The sequence below is a fragment of the Patagioenas fasciata genome, chromosome 5 (assembly GCF_037038585.1).
Source record: "Patagioenas fasciata isolate bPatFas1 chromosome 5, bPatFas1.hap1, whole genome shotgun sequence".
NCBI lineage: Eukaryota > Metazoa > Chordata > Aves > Columbiformes > Columbidae > Patagioenas > Patagioenas fasciata.
Window position 1 is genome coordinate 59,144,219 of NC_092524.1, and position 22,805 is coordinate 59,167,023.

General features: G+C 38.8%; 1 long non-coding RNA gene across 4 annotated transcripts in view; it reads right to left on the reverse strand.

Annotated features, from left to right (window-relative positions):
- LOC139828137 (uncharacterized) overlaps positions 1-12,225 on the reverse strand; it is a 211,917-nt gene extending 199,692 nt beyond the window's left edge. For all 4 annotated transcript variants that reach the window (XR_011739444.1, XR_011739442.1, XR_011739443.1 and 1 more), the window contains exons 1-2: positions 11,594-12,225; positions 11,058-11,165 (exon numbers count right to left, since the gene is read on the reverse strand). This is a non-coding gene — a long non-coding RNA (uncharacterized lncRNA). The remainder of the gene's footprint in view (positions 1-11,057; positions 11,166-11,593) is intronic.
- Between the last annotated feature and the right edge of the window lie 10,580 nt (positions 12,226-22,805).

The following is a 22,805-nucleotide window of genomic DNA, read 5'->3' on the forward strand; positions in this document are numbered from 1 at the left end:
ACCTCCAGTTTCAGCTAAGGGTAGAGAGGAGGAAAGAGTTTGAGATCTCTTCAACTTGGACAATTCTTACCTAAGTCCTACTTTAGGAACTCAGCCTTTTTTTAATAGTATATAGCTTGTTTGAATTACAATGGATTTGATCTTTATCTTAGTAAAGATCATGAAACAATATGCTGCATTTGCCTTCATGTCTGCAGTGCTTACAATGAACCTTTGGCCTCAGACATAATACAGTGAGTTTTGGAATCCCGAGGCATTAATTACACAGTAGTTATGCTACAATTAGTTTGAAAGTAGGCTCTTTGAGACACAAGTACTAAAAACTCATGCCATTGAAGAGTATCCATACAATTGAACCACCACATTTTATGAAGGATCTTTTTGTTTTTTGGCCTCCAGTGGTGACCGCTGTCCCACTCAGCATTTACAGATTCTCATCAGCTTGTACTAAAAAACCAGCATTGTCAATATTCAAAAATACTCTTTGCCCTGCACTACCGTTCCTACCGTGCCCACTCTCATACACAACTGATTATTGGCCAAGATTTCCATAACTGATCATTGATACGCTCTTCCTCAGAGGTGCAACTGAAAATACCTTTCTTTATTTGCCACCCCTCCAGTAACTCATGAAAAGGAGATGCTTTACAGGGACAAGATAGTGATATCTAGGGGATTTTTATTTGTATCACTAAAATTAAACCAGATTACCTACGGGACACGATTTTAAATTATCAGATTTGGTTTTCTACATTGATATTATTTGCTTATTCTGTGTATTTCAGATGCCAAAGAAGAGAAATAGGGCTCACATACAAACACAATCAAATGCCTCTTCTTAACACACAGGAAGAATAATTTGTGAAGAATTTTACATCCTTGTATCTCAGTGCACTTTGACAAGGAATAGTGTAAGTGTTCTCATCCTCACTTTGCCTAACAAGGAACTGAAGTACAAAAGGGTCACAAAGCATGTTACATGCAAAGCTGGAAGCAAAACGAACAGCTGCTCTCCAAATACCAGCCTTCCTTGTATGTTTTTCTTTCCCCTTACTTTTCTCCTTTTGTATTAGAAAGTCTGCTGTCAATGACTCTCTTGATTGACCACATGATATTACAAAAGTTAAGAGAGTGAAAACAGAACAACTCCAAAGTGAGACTATTCTAAAGTCTTTGTTTCTTTTGGGGGGTTTAAATTACTCTTTATTTTCAGCAGCTAACACACACTTTGATTAAGATGTTCTTTGTTAAAGAATCAATATTTTCACTCCTCCTGTTCTGTTGAGAAAGAAATAAATACCTATCCTCTGAGATATCCAGGAAATCACTGGGAAAGCCATAACAGAGCAGACTCGACATTTATTAAATTTCTAAGTAAAAATCAAACAGGAAAAAAAAATCATTCAACACTCTTCATAGAACATAAAGCAGCAAAAAAATACTTATGCCAAAGCTTTAAAAAAAATTTCTCAAATCTTTCTAAAAAAAAGTGTGGGGGGGAGCATCATTAAGCTGGAATCCATGGAAAGAGAGTTGTTGTGCTTTGGGGTTTTTTTGGTTTGGACTTTTTTTTTTTAAGAGCTAAAAGAAATTTCAAGGCTTACACTTGCCTTGGAGCCTCACTGCCAATTCTTGTGGTTTTACAACCACAGACTCTTATTGCCTTTTTTTCTTCTTTTTTTTTCTTTTTCTTTTTTCTTTTTTTTTTTTTTTTTTTTGAGAGAAAGAGAGGGAGGAGTTGTTTGTTTGTTTTTCTAAAGTATTTCTCTCTTTCCCATTGTCATGCATGATACCCACACACTAATCAAGGGAAACTAACACCAAAGGGCATGCAGAGAAACTGCCTACTCAAACCAAATACCATTTTCCCTTCTTTATCACCAAAACCTAAAGGGTCTACCTGGCAGGACTGCTAAAGTGACTGGGAGATTTCACCTGTCTTCCCAACACAATACCCAAAGTCCTGCAGGACCTTAACTCCTCCACCAGTTTCTTTTCTAGCCCACAGGCTGAGACAGCGGCTGTGCCCAGTATGAAGGAGTTAAAGCTAGTAGTCAAACTCTGCCTTTGGGCATGGTATGCTCTTCCCAGTAGCAAAGGATTGAACGTTCATATGATTCCAGCACAGTTAGGCCTGGGATAAGCAGGTCTCAGGTATTTAGCCCTGTCTATCTCATGGAGTCCACAAAGAGCAGACAAGACAAACACAAAGGCTTGTGATGATATGGACTGTGAAATAAGGGAGATGTCTATGACCCCGATGATGTTTTGTGGGCTGCCACATTGAAGCCAGAAGGACTGTAAGGCTGGCCTCTTGGACGTGCCAAGTGACAGACTCTTTTGGGGCACCCAAGCTAACACACAATCCAGACTTAAGTATTGACTGTGGTCTTGCCTGCAGAGATTATTAAATAATATGTACATGGAATGACCACACCCCTATCCAGCCCTGTTTTCTGCCATATCCAGTCTTGTTTTGCCCATATTACTGCTGCTGTATCATTGCCAAGAAGGAATTCTACCCAAAATGCATACAAATGCACAAAACAAACAGGCTGGGGGGGGGGGGGGGGGGCGCGCGGAAAAAGAATACTAGTTTCTTCCTCCTTTCATTTCACGCGCAGTCAGTCTAGTACTACAGGCACATGATGTCTACTATGAAGGAGAATGTGTAAATTACCATTGTCAGATTAGAAGTAGTAGTCCACTACTGGCTGGTACTGAATAAAACCAGACATTGCATGCACAAGTCTTCCCTTGATCCAAATTGAAAAGCTTTACTATGAGGGCAGTCAAGGGAAAGCCGGGTTCTGACAGTTACTCTGTGAGCTCCTTCATCTACTGTCCTGGCAGTTTCAATATTTATGAGTTTTATTCTTAAAAACCTGTGAATAAAAAGCAAAGGTTTGGGTTTTTCTGATCGCTGCAGGCCTCTGCTAATTTGTCATACTGTGGTTTATGTTATGGTGCGGGAAAGAGCACGTCCTTTGCTGATTCTTGTGCTTATGATTTTGTAACTTTGCTTGAAGTTTTAAATAACAACTTCTTAACAGTAGCTTGAAATAAACCATGAGTTTGTCCCTGGCCTTAGTATAGTATTTCTTGGGTTTTGTGGTGGGGTTTGGCAAGGGGAGGGAGGCTAGAGCAAGATGTTTCCCTCTGCCATTTTCCTTCTTGCACACTGCTAGAAAACCTAGTCTTATATGCGAAACATCCTTAAGGTTGCAAGGACTACTCCCTTTTATTTTCTGGTCATCTCAGTGGACTCAAAACAGGTTCAAGGGGAGACAGACCTAAAAAATACAGCTTTAGAGGTACGTCTGCTTCAGTCATGAGACCTACCTGGACTCATTGCCTGCAATCTCTTTGGGCTAAGGATCTCCAAGATACCCGTCCTTTCCAAAGGCCAGTATAGAGACAATGTGATTCCATACCACATTGCATGAATTGCCTGTGATTCAGACTTCCATGACAGGCTGCAATGTTCTCACAAGCAACATACCAAAGGAAAAATGAGTTGTTTCTGGTTTCTAGTGACTAATTTTTGACAACACTAATAAAGCATTTTACAATTTGTTGGGATTTCTTTCACAAATATTTGATTCTTTACACTTTAAAGTAAATTCTAACACTTTCCACCACAGGAGGCATTCAGGCTAATTCAACTGACGTTCACTACATCACAAACTGATAACCAGCAGGGCTGTCGGTTTCCCTCTGTATTGTAAGGACTGCTCATCCTTTTCATAGCTAACTCAAGGTGCCAATCTCAGAAGAGCAGTTTACAAAGACTTGGTTGTTTTAAGATTTGTTGTTTAATTCTGTAGCCCATGAAAAAAAATATCATCACTCTAATATAAAGTGAGTGTAAATAAGTAAAAGGAGCTCTAAATTAAAGGAGCTTAAGTTTTACAAGACTGTTATAAACCAGAAAAGATGCAAAGGCTTTTCAAGTCCTAAGGAAAGGGTGTTTTCTTTTGTATTTTACAGTAATTTTAAGTTTCTTGAATATAAGCAATCTGTTTTATTCTGCAAAATTCTTTGTTCCACAGTTTGGAAAAACAAATTCCCCTTTTAGTCATTGCTTTTCCTGACCACAGGAAAATACACAGAGTAAATTTAAGATTCATGTTCCTAAAGAGGTATACATGTTGTTATGATCTCAAGTAAACTACTGCATGAGAGCTTGAATAAGCAGTTCATGACTGCATATGAGAACAGTGACATTCTTATGAATTTTTCCCTAAAAATGAGGATTTACTAAAAGTGAAATAGCTTGACTTGAAGCAGTTTACCCAAAACATAAGTTATTAGAGCATTGAAAAGCTATAAAAAGACATTTCAGGAGAAAAAAAAAAAAAAAGAACAATATTATCCCCTTTCTCTCTCCCATCATCATCCATTCCCATCTTCTGTAACAACTAGCCACCTGTATTCAAGTTCCTGTTTTGCTCCCTCTCTTCAGAAAACCAATCTCTCAACTTATCAGCCTTTCTAGCTTAAGTTTTCCATCTTCTGTTTCCTCATCTCGGCATCCTTTGCCCATCCCTTCTGTTCTCAGTATCTCACCTCTGCATTTCTCATGGAACTGCCTTTGTGTTTCAGGCTCCTGAGTCAGTTTTCTCTTAACACTAGAGAGGTTTCACGCCCAGGTGAGCACTTGTCTGGGTGGTGCAAAACCACCAAACCTGGGCATGGAAGCACCAATTATTTATAAAAACAAAGTTGACCTGCAGGTAACATTCTTCTTATAAAGTCCTGGAGTTCTGTTCTGCAACAACTATCAGTCTGATAGTTTATAAGACTCTTCTGCCTTCATTGTAAAGTATAAAACTTCTACTATTCTCATCATTGCTACTTTCATTTCATGACAATATCAAGAGGAAATAAAAAAGATTAAGTCTGCTGAAAAGACTAGTCAGTGGTCTCAGTAAGGGAGATGTTGCAAATGAGAAGCAAGGCATAAATTGGCAGAGCTTCACTGATTCTAAGGGAAACCTGCCAAGCTGCATCCTAGTATCAGCTTCTTTCTATGCTTCTAAATAAATGAAGTGTTTCTGACCCATAGGTTAACTCTGATCTTTGCAGTATTCCTACAAATTATTGATATCCTGGCTTTCTCTATGTCTAGATATGTATGACATGTCACAGAAATGTAGTACAGATGATAAGTGGCCAGCCGGATAGCATCTGGAGAAACCAGACAGTTCCAGAAGCTTTCAATGGCTTCTGTTCTTTTTCTCTGTTCAAAATACCTGCCAGGATGTATGGGAGAGAACAGAAGCTACTTACAGTAATGGGCAAAGATGGTGAATCATCTGGGAAAAATCTGGGGTTTTTTTCTTCTTTAACACATACTGCTTCAGAGATCAAAAAGTGTTCCATCTAAACAGAAGAGAAGCAATTCCAGTATACTTGGTTCTGGTGTTGATATCCTTCCAAAAAGCTGTAAAGCTAGTTTTTCTTGCAGTGCTGGCATTTTGAAGCTGTTACCTTGTGAATGATCAATGGAACAGTGGGGAACAAAAAATGAGTGATTCTTTTTTACCCATTATATACTGAACAGTGAATATGTTTCCCTTCAATTTACTTAAATAATAGGGTTCTTCTACTCAGATAATCCAACTGAACAATGAGTTAACTGAAGAGTAAGTTTCATTTATCTCTCAGAATTAATGGCCTTGTTCAGAGCATATCATGCAGTGGTTTGAGTGGTTTGGAAGAAACACAGCTGAACTATACATTACTAGCCAAACATGAAAAGTTGTCAAAAAGATCTACCAAGTGATAAATATTATGGCAGGGTGATTTGCAATAATTTATGAACAATGTGAATCCGATACTTCACAATCCTGCATGTCCTGCAGTTGTCCACATCCCTGCAAAAAGATTGCAAAATAAGATCACTCTACACTGACACCAATTACTATACAGAATGTAAAGCAGCAAATAATCAAGCCTTCTGTCTGCCAGTCACCCAGTGAGGATGACCAGTGGTGTTTACTCATAGACTACTCTCCCTAAAACTTCAATATATTTGTAAGAGGACTATATGAAAAACACATTCCCTGATGGCATTACACTTTAAAAGGCTCAAAAACAAATAAATTAATTTAGTATGTTATGAAAGAATTAAACAATACCAATACATTTTTACTGTTCCCATGGGGACTACTTTTTTCTTATGGGCTTGCTCTTTGCCTCTTGCCAAAATTCAAGACAGCCCCAGAGACTGGCATGATAAACCTGCTAGTCATTTACATGAATGACAATTGCCATTTCTGAGCTTACATCTGGTAGAGGCCACCTTCCTAAAAAGGAAAATACAGAGTAGCATTTTTTCTGACACCAAGTCTTCTGGGAGTTAACTACAAACACATTTCCACCTTGTTTTAATACTGTTTTAACAATCAGAAGCAAAGCTTTAATCTTTTTGAAAATATATTTCCTTAATAAAATTAAAATTATTTTGTGATTGTTCTGGCATTTAAAACAATACCAGCAACTAAAAAAAGAAGTATTTAGACCATCCTACAAGATTTTAAAGGGTTTTGTTCCGCAGATTCATGCAAGATAATAAAATGTGACTGTATTACTTCTAAACCAATGTGGTGATGTGTCACTTAAAGAATTGGCATATTTAGGAATACATTTTTAAATTCTTAATTAGAAATTATAAGATACACCAGATAACATGATGCATCTTCTTATTTGTATTCTCAGGAATGCCTGTCCATTTTTAGGGTCCAGAAAGGGAGTTTTCAATGAACTGCTCCTGGCCCCTACATGAAGCATACCATCCCAAAGTCCAGAGGGCCACAGTGCTGCTGGAGAAGAGACCCATTTGCACATAATGCTCTGAGAAAGTAGATACTAGGACATATAGAAACATTTTTTACAAATTCTAAAGCCATTACAGTCAGTAACAAAACCATCTTCGACTTGAACAGGGTCAGGTTTTGCCTCTTTCAAGTCTCTTTACAGCAACCTTGCTAGCTCACCAGAGGTGACTTCCGTGAGATGGCCAACTTGACTGCCATGGTCACATTGGCCAACACACTAGGTACTCATAGATAAGTGGAATTCTAATGTTTTTAATTGTATATGTTATTGAAACAGGGTAATTAGACTTAAAATAGGCAGAAATTAGTTGGGCTAGAACATGATTCCCTTTCCCTTATCCACTCAGCATGTATACATCAATCAAGTGTCAGAGCGGCATTCCATAAGTACATACTGAAATGTGAATTATCTTATGGAAATGCTGGTTGCAAACACATTTGTACTTTGTTCTCTAATTCACTTAAATTTGCCTGTTGTGTTGGCAAGAAGATAGCCTTGACTTGATAGTTAAATTTTTACTCGGTGTGATCCTGATAAATAAAGGGTCTGATACAGGGTTGGTTTTGGGGTTTGGTTTGGTTTTTTAACTGGAGACAATGCCAGAGCTACATTTGTAATATACTTTATTGCAAACTAATGACAGAACCACAAGAAACGTCCTGTTCGCTATTCATGGCATACTGAAACTATGAATACCACATTTTCTTACTTTGATTAGAGAAAACAGTGGCTTTCATAGCTAAATACAAATCACAGTGGTAGGAGGGAGGTAGAAAAGGGGAGCACAGTGGAAAAGCACATGAGTATTAATTGATGCATATGTCCTGTAGCTGCTATGAACGGGACTAATAACAAGTTTTACTGTGATTAATGTGTTTTTAAAGAGCCTTTGGCCTTCCATTGCACTGAATACACAACAATAATCAGAACTAAGTGCATGAATAGGAAGAATATAATCATACAAAGACCTGAATTTCTAAAACTTAAATATGAAACGTCACTGTAAGATAACATCAGTAATAGCAGTAAGTGTATTTCCTATGCAATAAGAAGATGTATATGATACAGTTAGAAGCAAAACAAAAGGAAATATTTATATTTGTAATTATATGAAACACCAAAGTAAGAATATTTGCATTTAGAACAAAAATTAGCTACTTTGGGCTACACAGTCACTAAACTTCTCTTTCCAAACATGTTTAAACCAGCTTATTTCTGCACACTAGCAGCTGAGCTCACCTTAGCTTGTAGATTTTACTTTTTAGATATTTTTCTTTTGAGATTGCATAGCTGTAAAGCTTCGAGTATTACTTACAGCGCTGGAGAACTCATGGAAGAAAAATCAGTAATCCATCTGCACACATTTGCAAATATGAAAGAGCATAGAAATGCAGAATGTTTACACCAGATGGACACAAGGGAAGAAACAGAATGTATGAAGTACATCAGAGTGCCCACCCCTCTCCTAGACATTCCTTCACTACAGGAACAATAGCAGAAGAATAGAGAAAGTGTTCTGACTGTAGCTGGAGAAAAGGCAGAAAATTGCCAAAGTTTCAAAAATGTGAACATTGCTTACTGGACAAAATGTAAGAAATGTGTGCCATATTCTTGAACACACACTTCTCATGCACTGCGGGTTATTTCTTGCGCAGAGGAAAGAGGAATCATAATCAAAGTCTGGTAAACCATAAATTAGTAAAATCTGAGCACAAACAATTTGATAAGCACAGAATCAAGGTGTGTTATGGAGCCAGAAGAACATTTGCATTTGAAAAAACATGCAAGACGTGGACACTGCTCTTGAAGAAAAAAAGAACCTTGGAAAAACTTCTGTAAACTGTGTGATACACCAAAACTCCAAGAATTTGTTAGAAGTTGACCTTCTGAGTTCCTGCAAACACTAGCAGCTATAAATTTGGCTAGATAGTCTCTGTATTGTTGCAAAAGAGTGTATAAAGCATACCACAAATATCTGTGAAATAAATTTTAGTAACAAGAGTAAGGGTTTATATCTGAAAATTTTGGAAATCAGGATAGCTTGGGCACTTCTGAACCAGGAAATAAGTTACCATTAGAACATCTAATGGAGTTTTGATTCAAATCTTAACTAGTTTTTACAGGTTTTGAAATACTCCTGGTGCTAAAAAAAATCGCTCGCTGCATTAAGCAGAAACACTATAAAGTAAATAAATGCATACCATTTGATACCAGCATTTATGTCACTTCCCAGAGAGCTTTGCACCAGTTTAATCAGCCAGACTTTAAGTAGGCATAATCTAAACACATAAAATCATAAATGAAACAAAAAAAAAAAAAAGGGCAATATGATGTTGAATGTAGTGACCTGAGGAGGTAAGTTGCCATTAACAAAAATTTTGTCACCAGATTTAACAAGAAGGTGGTTACTAAGTACAAAATTCACTGGAATACTGTTCTTTTCCTGCAGTGGCTACATTTTTGTTATTAATTCAACAATCCAACCACACAAAAAGTAAACAATTTAAAATATTCTTTTGAAAAAAGTCATCAGAGAAGAGAGATGTAGTAATTATTGCAGACTTCTGCCTCATCCATAGATGTGGCTGCATGATTGAATCCAGCCCAGCACAAGGAAAAATAAAGAGTGCAAATGAAAGGCAGGAGAGCTGGGCTTGGCTTCATGCCCACCCTCATCACAGTCAAACTCCATTTCCAAGACCCACAACACTTTCCCCTTAAGCTTCCTCTGGGTCACTATGACCTTTGTTAAATGCTACAACAAGTGATAAAAATGAAGACTGGGAGTACATTTGTTGCACAGCTTAAATTGAAAGGAACCAAGGGATCTGAACCAGATTGCAGTTAAATGTAATATATTGCTCAGCTACATTCCTCTTTGTTCCAGATGCGTGATTTGTTACTAGTTATAACAGAATGCAAGCTGTATTTTGTAGAGACTAAAACCAACACTTTACAGAATGCAGAAGCACCATCTATCAATTTTCTAAAAGGAAATTGCACCTGCCTGCAAACTTGTCCTCATTTGACTGAGCCCTCTGGGTAGCACAATGGTTCAATACAACAGCCCTTCACATTTGAAGGGTGTGGTTCAGCTCTGGCTTCACATAAACGAGTTTAAGAGCTTCAATTTAGTAGACAGTGAAAGTTTATCCATTAAATAAAAAAACAAAATTAAAAAAAAACACCCACACCTCTTCACATATCTGCATACATCACTGTAATTCACAGACTGTGCTCTGCCACTTTTATTCTTTCAGTCTTGCATTTTTCCCAGGCAAAGTGGGCAGTGTATCCACTGCTTTGCACCAGCACCACCCTTCCCACACTTTCAAAAACGCTGACCCTCAAATTGTTAAAAGGAGCATGGGAGTTTGGCCATGTAGCTATAGCCCTGAGTACTGGCCCTGACCACTGCAAAAGTAAACATTTAAAGTTAGTCTGTTAAAATGTTCCAGTTTATCTTCAAGCAAAAATGTAAAGCAAAGCTTTGTTTTTATTTGCTTTTTCCAAAAGACAAAGATAAAGGATGCAGTAAAAATAGTGGGATTGCAAAAGGAAACCAGATCTGCCATCGACAACATCACAACATGAGGAAAAGCAAACCAGGTGACTTGGAGCAAAAACTGTTTTCAGTTGTGGTTACTGTGGACACTGTTACAATTTTCATCCTTATCTGGTCTCAGCTTCTGAAATTTTTCATAATTTATCACAGTCCTCACCCAAGCTAAATTTCTGTGGGGTTCAGTGACATTTTTGTGAGAGGAAAATTAAGTCAAGCAAGGAAGAGCCTCATAGTCAGATGACTATACTCTGGCAGCTGGGTTATACTCAGAGCCCTCTTTTGAAGTGATGTAGGTGATTTATGCAGCAAGGAACTGTTCAGAAACCTGTGTTGGCATATTACTCTGCATCCTCAAGTAAATTTCAAACATACACATGTTGTCTCAAGACACAGCAGGAACTACGTGCAACACCATCACAGTTCAGTTCCTATCCATCACAACAGCCCTCCCGTTCTGCACAGTGCTCACACCAGGACAGGACCTTCTATTTTGTGTCCCAGCATCCTGTCACTTTGCAGGGAGAAGTGCAGCACACGAAAAAACTCATAGGAACTCAGCAGAAATCACTGCCTCGCGCAAAGTCAAGAGCCTGGCGAATGGTGGGGCTCGCTGAGCAGAGCCTTGCACAGCCCTCTTGCAACAGCCTACCTGTCTCTTTCTGCAGATGTGGAGGAGCAGAGTGGTTCATGAGGAAACTCGGAGCCAGATTTTTAATTCCTGTTTTCTTCAGGATGTGTAATTTTTCCAAATGCTTTGCTGTGGGGAGAAAAAAAAAAAAAAGAAAAAACACCACAGCGGATGGCATATTAGGTCAAGCAATTTGCAGGAAGACTATTGTAGAACTATTTATTGGGGACACCTGTTGACTGCCCCCAAAGAGGGCTTCCAGGGAAAATGACACAGAATTGCTCACATGCTACATAGAACAGATGCTTGAATAGAAACTAGAGAAAGAGACAGTAACTCTGAGAGAACGTGCAAGTCTGTCTTAATCACCAGAGATCAGCTGACTGCTAGCATCATATCTTGGTATCAGTGAAGGTCACCCAACTCTCACCAAACAAAAATCTCAGCAGGAACACACAGGCAGGAACCCCTACATTGAAGAACAAGACACTATGTTCCATTAAGATCCCACAGGGGCAGAAGTTGCTACATTATATAATAGTGAGTTTGGCTCCTACCTCTCTTCATGGTAGGGATTCTCGGCTCCCGAGGAGTTCACAACTTGGAGGAGCTGTGAGCTGTTGCCTCTGGCCATGGGTGTGGCATTAGTACTGCCATAATTTCCTGGCTCTTCTGCTTCTGTTGTCCATGTCAAGCGTTTTGAAGTGGCACAGTTACTTATTTCTATGTGCAGTTGCCATTGATGCTGAACAGTGATCCATTGTTCCTATTGTTGCTTCCGCGCTCAGTGGTTCATAAAAACAATGGTTAAGATGCAACTTCAGCACAGGGGGTCCCAAAACTGCTGACTGTCAGAAGCTGGGAAAGTATACAAGCAGGAAGAATCACTTGGCACTTGCCCGGCTTCTTACCCTTCTCCATTAGCATCTTCTGCTGGCTGCTATCAGGTACAAGGTGCTGGGACCTTTGGTACAAGCGTGTGTTGCTCCCCTTATACTCTTCCTCTGAGATCTCCCCGTTCAACACTAATAATTAAGGTTCAGTTATTTCAGCTAACAATGCCAATGGCCTTTCTACTGTTGTTTAAAAACTGCTCTCAAAGTGTAATGCTTTGATTTTCCACGTCAATGTACTTTCCAGACTGGACTGTGTTGACTGAAGTATCCACACCACAGGAGTGAAGCAATCTTTGCTTAACAACAAAGAAAAGCCTGAAATAAATATTGGAACATATTGATATACTCTGGTTTGGACAAACTACCTCAAAAAAAAAAAAAAGAGAAAAAGAAAACCTGCATTCTATCACCTGGTCCTCATGAGGATTTAAAATTTCAAAAATAACAAAGGGAGTGTTTGAAGAAGGGAAGAGTTAGGGAAGATGAGGAGATTTAAATTTCACCAGCATTTTCCAGCTTTTGATAAAATGTTAAATAGATGTTTATTTAAGCAATTTTTTTTTCCATTTTGAAATCCTAATTTCACCAGCTGTTTTATTTTTTCCCAAAGGAAAATGAGATAAATGTTTCAAAAACCATAAGAAAGTAACATTGTTTTCTACCATCAAAATTCTCCAGTTCATTAAGAAAATCTGGATCAAAGGGGGGAAAAAAAAAAAAAAAACAGAAATTATATATTTAAAAAAAAAAAAAACACACAAGTAAACAAGCATTTTTAATGCCCTTTACTCATAAAACCTAAGAGTATGATGTTCTGTATGTGAAATAGAATAATTAAAGATCAGAACTGCACAGTACCTCTGAATTTTAAACATATGGCAGAAGAGTATGCAGATTCCAAAGTGAAATAAAGCTTGCTAAAATTGACTGTTAATTTTGAAGGGAGAGATTTAAGATGAGAGAAATCAATGCCCACAGGACACAAACATGCACACCAGACAACATGAGGGATATGGGAAAAAGCCTGCATGGTTTCCAACGGGAACTGTTCTTTAAGCTATTTAATAAAACAATTGTTTAACAGATGCTTGCGTTTCTGTTGAGTAAAGAGCTACTCCCAAAGGAAACAGAGTTCAATAGGATTCAACATCTTAATGGATTTACCTGTTTAGACATATAGAGGTATGAGTTTCCCAGAGAATGGGTAACTTATCTATAAGGAACAACTCATGGAATCTGCTGTATCATTTGTTATCACAATAAATTACAATATTTGAATATAAAGTATATTCATATGCTTCGTCACAGTAATTTCATTAATGTAACTGTAAACTGCAAATTCCACACCAAATTGACCAAAAAAGAAAGTTACCTGTGTTACTCAAACTAGAAAAGAATGTTCACTAAAAATACATGAAATTAATGACAAACTAAATCTTAGAACTTATATAAAGGAGGAATTCATAAATAGCTCGCATTAATTTCAGATTTTTTTAAACAATAAGCCTTTGTAAAAAAAAGATACTTTCAAACAGATATTACATTCAAGATTATATCAGTGAAGTTGTCTCTACATCTTTAAACATTTGGAGAGGTTAGTTTCTGGCCAACAACTCAAATCATATGTCATACCACAGTTTTGGATAAACAACGATCAAAACAGACTAGGAGAGCAATCGTGAAAGGGCTAAACAACAGAGAGAAACGATAATGATGAAATGTTGATTTGCCCCTGTGCTGCAGATTGAGGAAGCTGTACAAAGCGGATGTCATATTTTTTTAGCAATGCATGTACCCAAATTTGCTTTTGGCAAACATTGCTTAACTGCTGCTGTTTTTCATGAAGTCAATGAAGACCGAGTTAGATAATGAGCTGGCATGCACTTCTGAAATGTTTACTGTGTTCCTTAAAGTAAGGAGAACACTCTGGTTCTTAAACTAATTTGTTTTTTGTTGTTGGCTTCCCCCATCTCTCCCCTACTACTCTGTTCTCCCCATCTTTAGAATAAAGAGAAAATGATTTAATCTTCTGATACTTTCTTTTTTACAGCTATACAACTGAACAATGGTAGTTTCCAAATGGCAAACAACTGAGCCATGTCAAGAGCCACGTTAATCTCATGTGTTCACTGCATTGTTAACAATTAAGAAAGCGGGGGTGGGGAGGAAAAAATAAAATCTGTCTATTCTGGCCTAACTGCAGGTCATGTGGTTCCAGCAGTTTGCAACGGCACTGTCAGAGGTGACAAACCAATTCCCACCCTTCCACCCCTACTCAGTCCTTAGTCCCCATCCGATCATGAGCAAATGGGAAATTTACTCCAGCAATACAAAGCAAGTACTGTAGGATGTGGCCTCATTTGGCTAGGATCCACAGATCCCAGTCTTTATTACTTTTAAGGCATTATTAATAGATCAGAATTCTTCAGAAATGTTTGGAGAAAAACAGGGTCAGTTATTTTTGAGGCTTTTACATGCTTCACTTCACTCAGATATCCACAACCCTCATTATGACTAGAGATCCTACTGATAAGCTTAAATTTCATTCTCTTCCAACCTATACTCTGAGGACATAGTATTCAAAGATGGAAATTCTAAAATATTATCAACAATAACAACAATTTATGGATAGATAAATGCAGAATTCTGTTTCACATGAAAGAACAATGTGGCTTTATTGTTTTGTTGATTTAATGAATATATTAGCATTTGCAATACATTCTGACTCAAGCGAAAAGCCTAGTTACAGCTCTGCTAAAGAAACCAGCAAAACACCTTCACTGAGTCAGAGATCACATCTCATTATTTAGGACCTTTTTCTAAATAGTCCTTTGGAAAAAAAAAAAAAAATCTAGCTTTGAATATTCTGAGACCTTGAAGGACAAGCTGGGAGGGTGATTTTTCTGGTTTTTAAAATATTATTTGGATTGATGTCTTTACAATGTCTAACATGCTTAGGTTCACTACAAAGGATTTCACTTCAACATACAGTAGAAATAACATATTATGCAAATTGAATTAAGGACTTCACAAGTCTATCCAGTTCATGTGAATACTAGCTAGTAAAGAAAGCTGTTGTTGGTTTTTGAAAAATCTGTCAACAATTAAGCTCATCAAAAGGAAATTCATAAGCCGATTTAGCTGAAACGTCTCACAAAGCCTGAATCCTGTGAGGTACATTCATGTATTCAGCTCTGTTACAGTTCTATTCATGAATTAAATTATTTACCAAAGATTCATATATTTGCACTAAAAGATTGCTGAATGTGCCAATCCAAATCTAGAAAGAACCTCAAGATTTCTAAATTCCTAAAATTTGGAGTCATTTGCAGAATGATTTTCCAACAGGAATAAACCAATGTTACGAGCCATCTCACATCATTCTGAGAAATACCATCTTTCAAAAACCAGCACTAAAAAAAATGAAGGATATGGAACAGCTACACTCAGTGTCCATTTACCAACTTATATCTCATGTACTTCTGAAAAAAAAACAGATCTCTGTTACTGCATTTAGAACATTCTATAGTCTTTTTTTAAGCCAGAGGACAAGCTCTTAAGAGGGGTTTACAGAGCATGAGAGTTATTCAATCCTGACACCAAAGCAAGTAAGTCAACAAAAGAATATGTCTGCACTGCAGACTGTCCATCTCCCAAAATCCTGTTACAGGGCACACAGAACTCTGAAAAAAAAAAAAAAAGTTATTATTTTGTTTTGTGATTTGTCCAAATCATAGTTAGCAATCTAGAGAAGTCTCTCCAGGAAATTACAGGCTTCATTATGGAAATTCTGCCTTCACTGCCTGTTACTTTGATTAGCAGACTCCAGTTTATTCAGAATTTTGCACGTATACACCCCTTGACCAGATTTGACTCATCAGACATGCTCTGATTTGAAGACTTTATTCTGACTTCTTCCAGTAACAAATTTGTGTTGATTTTGTAAGATCTTGTTCATGACCTTAAAGCTAGTTCATAGGGTCAGACCGTTCATTTCTCTTTGTTCACTTATTACTTTCTGCCACTGCTCTTTCATTATTCAACCTCCAGTCTTACAGGAATAGGACTTGGCTGCTACTTATTTGTGAAATTCTTTGCCTTCTGATCTCAGGAATTTTGAAACTCTGTGCTTCAGAGTGTCTGATTAAGTCTGGATTAGGATTCTGTCCTTAATCTAGCATTCAGCAAGTGTTCCATCTTTGGTCTGAGACACCTCATGAGACCAGCGCCAAACAAATTTACATGGTATTGGAAGAAATCTATCGGGGAAACAACTGCTACACTCTCTTCCCCCATTTCTAGATGACACTTACTGAGTGGCTACTGTTTGTTTCCTTTTACATATGAGCACAGTGCAGATATTGCCAGAAAAATTCAATGTTGAAATAAACTTAAGGTTGCAAGACTGTACTAGAAGTTTTAAAACACAGTAGTGATTGAACCATTACTCCCCAAATAATCCTATACTTAACTCTAGAGTATTCTGGACTGAGTTTAAAAAGAAATGCAAATATTAAGGTAAAAGCCCTGTAGGTTTGAAACAAGTAATTTCCACCCTGTAGAGATACTGCACATTAACTGTACAGCTATGATTAATCATAATACTGTTCATCGTTCCAAATCAGACTCAGTGATTTTTATAGACATCTGTTTTGTTTCACATTTACCACATACATAGATGTAGTGTCACAATTACAGAGATTTGACTCATCCAAAAACATCACAAGTTAACCACTAAATCAGTGAGGAATATGCAGCCCATTAGAAGCCATGGATAACAGAAGATCCATACAGCCTTGGGGAAAATTACTGAAGCTGTCAAGCCATCAAGCTCCTTGCTTACTGCCTTGCTGGAGATGAGGTGGTGCTCAGTAAGCAGACATTCTGATCAGTGGGCAGCTACAAAGTTCATGGAAGGTAGTGGACATAACTATCTTCCACTCAGCACAAGCTAAGGAGCAAGAAAATACTCCTTTTGTTTAGCAATAAACACAACAATAGAAGCTACAGGCTAAATCACGAATCAGCATGACAAGGCTGGAGGAGGAGCTGGGCTGTGCAGCCTAAGGAATCTTCCCCAGAGTCAAATGCAGAAGTGGGAGTTGGACTTTGCTTGTCAGAAGCAAAAAACCATGAAGGAGCATAAGAAGACAGTCCAGAGATGGGTCCATAGAGGCTAGTGAAGACAGCAGTGTAGCCTTCAAAGAAAAGCAGAAAGCTTTTTGGGCAAAGTGCTGGCTGCTGAAGGAGTTGGAACCAAATGAAGAAACACTTGAGGCTGTTCAGAGAAATTCAGACTAATGGAATACTGTTTTAATTAAACCGGAGTGTATCAAGGTCAGATCTGACGGTTATCACAATCTCCTTCCTGCAGAAGTAACCAGTGAGGCCCATGCACTGGGTTGCTACTAGGGCTATGGGGAATAATAAGGAGGGCAAGACCCCAGAGGTCTTCCTCACAAAGCTGATGGAGTCAGCAAGGCAGAGACGAGTCCCTGCCACACTTTCCTCTAAATGATCCCTTAGCGTGTTAGATAAGGCGTTCTCCAGGGAACAGAGTTACACGACTGTACCTGCTGTGCCTGAAAACACAGAATGGAGAGGATATTTCAAACCCATGCAGGGAGAGCATGCTCACCACCAGCCATGCACTGAAGACCTCAGAAGGTGCTTAAAAGTAACAAACCAACTTCTAACTCCAAACCCCTATTTCACAGAATCACAGAGTGTTAGGGATTGGAAGGGACCTCAAAAGATCATCTAGTCCAAACCCCCTGCCAGAGCAGGAACCCCTGGATGAGGCTACACAGGAATGTGTCCAGGCAGGATTTGAATGTCTCCAGAGTAGGAGACTCCACAACCTCCCTGGGCAGCCTGTTCCAGTGTTCTGTCACCCTCACTGAGAAGTATCTTCTCAAATTTAAGTGGAACCTCTTGTGTTCCAATTTGAACCCATCACCCCTTGTCCTACCACTGGTTGTCACCAAGAAGAGCCTGGCTCCATCCTCATGACACTCACCCTTTATATATTTATAAACATTAATGAGGTCACCCCTCTGTCTCCTCTTCTCCAAGCTCAAGAGACCCAGCTCCCTCAGCCTTTCCTCATAAGGGAGATGCTCCACTCCCTTCATCATCTTTGTTGCCCTGCGCTGGACTCTCTCCAGTAGTTCCCTGTGCTTCTTGAACTGAGGGGCCCAAAACTGGACACAATGTTCCAGATGTGGTCTCACCAGAGCAACCTACTAACCACCCCGCTTCTAATACACCCCAGGATGCCATTGGCCTTCTTGGCCACCAGGGCACAGTGCTGGCTCATGGTCCTCCTGCTGTCCACCAGGACCCCCAGGTCCCTTTCCTCTACACTGCTCTCTCAGGTCATTTCCCAACCTATAATGGAACCTGGGGTTGTTCCTGCCCAGATGTAAGACTCTACACTTACCCTTGTTACATTTCATCAAATTTTTCCCTGCTCAACTCTTCAGCCTGTGCAGGTCTCTGGATGGTAGCACAGCCTTCTGGCATGTCAGCCACTCCTCCCAGTTTGGTATCATTAGCAAACCTGCTGATAGTACACTCTATTGTGGGAACAGCAGTTCCAGCTAAAGGGCCTTGGACAGATTATACAGAAGTATGGTTTTTATGAGTGTAAGAAGTGATAGCCTAGGCCAGTAAGAATGATATCTCGAGTCAGAAAACTGCCCCCATATGTATGATGTGTGAATGTCCTTGGGCCTGGTCTGTGAATGACTGGGAATGTAACTGAAACAAAGATAACATCAGTGTGGTGTGTTTTTAATAACTATTATTGGAAAAACATCTTATGTAACATCTTAGTCCAGGTCCGTATCTATAAATCCTATAAATTGTCACTGGCTAATAAAGAAGGCCTCAGCCTGGCTCAGCTCTCTGCTCCGCCCGGCTCTGCGCTCCTTCCTGAACAAGATCTCTGTCTGTGCATGAATCTTTGTCTGCATCCTGGTGTGCGTCATTTCTAATTGCTGCATTCTATTCCTGCATCCAAATCATTGATGAATATATTGAATAATACTGGTCCCAGTACTGACCCTTGAGGCACTCCACTAGACACAGGCCTCCAACTAGACTCTGCCCCATTGACCATGACTCTCTGGCTTCTTTCCTTCAGCCAGTTCCCCGTCCACCTCACTACCCGATCATCCAGTCCACACTTCCTCAGTTTAGTAGCATTACTGAAGTCAAGGTAGACCACATCCACCGCTCTGCCATCATCTATCCACCTTGTTATATCCTCAAAAAAGGCAATGAGGTTGGTCAAGCACGACTTCCCCTTGGTGAAGCCATGTTGACTGTCCCTAATGACCCTCTTATCCTTGATATACCTTGAGATGGCACCAAGGATAAGTCGTTCCATTACTTTCCCAGGGATGGAGTTGAGGCTGACCAATCTATAGTTACCCAGGTCCTCCTTCTTGCCCTTTTTGAAGACTGGAGTGACATTTGCTTTCCTCCAGTCCTCAGGCACCTCTCCTGTTTCCCAAGACTTGGCAAAGATGATGGAGAGTGGTCTAGCAATTCATGTCTGAATTTAGGTATCTTAACCCAAGTGACAGAAAGTGAGCTTGAATTTATTTTCTTTAGCTTTTCTGACTGACTTTTCTCTGAATTTCTCTACTATGCATGCCATGTTATGGTTTCTCTCCCCACAGTCAGAAAGAGGGAGCTGGATATTTAATTTTAAGTCATTACCTTTGTGATGCTTTAGTGCAATAAGTTTCCTTCCAAACGAGTTAGGTTAATGTACTTACATTAGTACAATAGTATTCAGTTTTTACCAAACACCTATTTGACATTTAAGCTGTGTGCAATTGTTGGCAGCCTACTGGCATAGTAGAGAGACCAGATTTGCAGAAAACTGTCTCCTCCTGCAAATTTTCTAAGAAATATCTCATATTGAGCATATTAAAAAAAATACATAAAAAAATAAAAAGAAGCATTGAACATCTTCTAAAAGCTTAGCACTTATGAAGGAAAAGGAAAACAGATTGGAGTAACTAAAGAACACAAAGGCAAGTAATTTGTGCTAAGGCAGTCAGGAAATCACAAGCCTAGAAAGAGCATGCAGAAAACTGGTTGTGCTCTGCCAGTGCTACTGAACAATACCCTACTGCACAGCTTTTTAAATAGTTTTTAACATTTAGCCCCTTTTAAACATGTAATTGTGCTGTGGATACTAATTTCCTCAGATCCAAGTATAATTATTCTTCTAAATATTTGGTCCATCTCTATTGTAAGTTCTTCTTAAGACAGCTACATAATATTGCTAATATTTTTTAGTTAATAGTGTGTTTAGAAGGTCATGTCAGGTTATTGCTGGGAGGATTAAAAGATTTTCTTTCCCCCAGAGCCCTTTGTTATAAGAAACCAAGGAAATTTAAAACAGGATTTATTCCTTCGAACTGGGACAAACCAACAGAGTACCGTGGCAAGAGCATGAAGCAAGAACACTCTGGGCCAGAAAATTTACAAAGCAAGATTTCTTCAAACTCAAAAGTTAAGCTGAGATTTTAAAACTCTCAAAGGTTCTACATTAAGGGCAGCAAAAGACAGCTGGTTTCACAGTCATTCATACTTCAAGTCCTCTTCCAAAAGGTCCTGGTACAATATCTGGTAAGCTACCAGCTGTCACTGACACAGGTAGGCATTTCTGGCTCATATATGCTTCATTTGGTACTTGTCAAGCCAAGCCCTGCTGGCCGCTCCCACTGTCACAGTCAGGAAGAAAGGACAGTGATGAGCATCAGCAATGACTGCAATGTGGCTCAGGGGAGAAGCAGGAAAGACAGGCAGGAAGGAAGAAGAGAAAAAGGAAAACCCAAGAAAGTTTGGTCTCAGATGTCAAAACAATTCTACTGCCAGATATTATGAGTTTTCCCAACAGATGTTACTTAGAAACAAACGAGACTCTCAAGCCTTAGATCACGCCTGTAGAAAGTTCTAAGTCCAGTCTGCATCTTTATACGAGTGCTATCATTTTACTAGCCAACTGTTAATATAGAGTAATGATGAGATCAGGGTGAACAGTAGGTCAATTGAAGTGGATGTGCCCTCTGACTTAGTTTAAAATGGTAATGCATCAGCCTTATGAAGTGATTATGGATGTCCCAAAATTCATTGTTCAGAATGCAGTTTATTTGGAATACATCAAAACCCAGTAAATCCTACCCCTACCAAAGCATTAGGTATTGTAGTGTTTTCTGTCCTTAATCTTTCAGACTGATCTCCCAAATGCACACAGCTTAGACCTTGCCTTCTACATGCACCTTATCCTGAAAAAAATTCTACTTAGATTTTTTTTCTCTCTGTTATTAAAGTGACCTTCGCATGGCATTCACTTCTAAACGTTGCATCAAACTGTTTTTTTGAGCAACTGAAAGCAAGAGCATTGATCACATGCTCATATTCTGCTGGAACTGGGCCTATAAATATTCTGACCATTTCCAAATGAGTGTGTCATGCCATAATAGATATCCTGATAAAGAACAGATGCAATGGCACTGACAGAAATACTTGTATATATCTTTAAAAGACTTCATCAACAGGTGGCTTTCATCTACTACACAATATTACTCGCTTAGCTACTGCAACATTGTGAACAGATGTTTTTAAGAATCATCAATAGGGTTACTCTAGAATTTACTCATCATAAATCAGCACACTGCTGTGTCCTTTCTGGTGGGCAGTTAATATATCCTGCTTCCCTCAGTTCATCTATATAATAGTTCACGTGAGGATGAATGAGCTCACTTCTATTTGAGATGACAGCTTGATGCAGCATTTCAAGGCTTAGCCTAACTTGACCTAACTTGAGGTCAGGCAGCAACCAGTCTCAGAAAACGTTTGTTAGATGTGACTGAAAACAGTTTAGCACTTGCATTAAAGTAATAATTAAACATGAACAGTGTGCCTTGATGTTGTTTAAATGAATGACATATTCCATGCCCAGAGGAGTTTCCAGTCCAGTTCTGTGACAGACAAAACATAATAATTGATCCAAGAATAAATTAATGAAAAGATTGCCAAGAGATTAAGTAGGCTATCATGCTGACTGAACCATATTTTATGGTGTTACTAATATAATATACCTTGACAAAGAAAGTGGAGCTCAGTCAAATTCAGCACACCTTCACTAAAACAGCTGGCAGGAAATATCAGATGGGTTTGTTAGCAGCTTCCTCTTGAGAGCTGTTATATAATCACGGGACTGTAAATAAGGATGGAAAAAGAAAAAGAAAAAAAAAAGAAAAAAAAGAGAGAAAAATAAATGGAAAATAACTAGATAAAAATTTCAAGGAAAAAATATTTATGTGCATCTACCTTTGTAATTCTAACCCGGACAGAAAACGGAAACTTGAGTTTCCCCTCAGCTATGTAAACTCTCTAATTTAAAATAGCTTTTCACAGCAGATTTTTTTTCACAGTTTATACGAGCTAGACATTTCCCAGAAACGTAGAGCAATTGATATTGTTGACATCTCTACCCAGAAGTTTCTCCTCTCTCTCTAAATCATAATGCTGAGCTGAGAACCCTAAGCCAAGTGACTCTAGATACACATCACAAAAAAAAAAAAAAAAAACAACACCGGGTAGCAGGCGAGCACTTAGAGAAACATTACTTTTATTTGGGTGCCTAAGAGGAACCATCTCTTCTTCTGTGTGGCCTGGAGGCAGCTGCAAAGACAAGGCAGGTAGGGGCAAGCTAAGACACTCAATTAGGAGACCAGAGTGCACTTCACATTGTGAGATATTCAAAATGTGGAGGGCAAAAGAGAAGCTGAGGGGCAGAGCCCACATCCTTGTTCAGCCCTAATGCCTCATCATATGGGTCCAAGAA